We start from the raw sequence: 832 nt of genomic DNA, 5'->3' as shown, positions 1-832 counted from the left end.
GCATAACATGAAACCTTGTCTGTATTTTGAAAACCACGTATAATCCAAGCAGTATTTTTTAATGGAGCTTTTTGACCCAATTCTTGAACGGAGGAAAACATTTTCGATAATGTCCACGAAACATCTTTAACTCTACAATATCGCTGTTTTGACATAGTGATCATTTCTGATTCTGAATCATGTATTCGTTTCAATCGATTACATTCTGTAATAGCTTTTTCACTAGTAAACACAGATGAAGGATCAAAATTAATTAAATGCAGTCCATCAAGAGATGTTACTCGAGATAATGCAACATAAGCCTGACCGCAACTAAATACGAGTACATTGTTACCTAAATCCATAACAGCATTTTGTAAACTCAAATCTTGACTTTTATGAATGGTAATACCATAACTCAAACATAATGGAAATCGTTTTCTAATAACGTAAACTCTATCCATCAATGGAAACTTAACATTTACTCTTTCAATAAAATACTCTAAACCAGACGGTAAAAGAACTTTTATTTTTTCTATAGTTTTATCCTGTATAACTGATATAACTGTAGCAATTGTATCATTTACAAGACCCAAACTAGCATCAATATTACGTCTTATCATAACTTTCGCTCCAATTTTAATCGTAATTCGTTTTGAAAGTCCAGCTGTTCTATAGTGTCTCCCCGAACGCAGCCAGAGTGTATCCAGGCTGTGTTTCAAAATTCACTGCCAGCGCTGAAAATCTACAATTTACGTTACGTATACTATACATTGTTAGCACTGACAGTACATTTTGGAACCTTGTCCCAGATGTACGGCCGCTCAGTGAGGGCTCAGTGAGCTCTTGTACC

This window comes from Trachymyrmex cornetzi, unplaced genomic scaffold, assembly GCF_001594075.2.
Source record: "Trachymyrmex cornetzi isolate Tcor2-1 unplaced genomic scaffold, Tcor1.1 scaffold1870, whole genome shotgun sequence".
In the NCBI taxonomy this organism is placed as follows: Eukaryota; Metazoa; Arthropoda; class Insecta; order Hymenoptera; family Formicidae; genus Trachymyrmex; species Trachymyrmex cornetzi.
Note: the sequence above shows the minus strand (reverse complement) of the source record.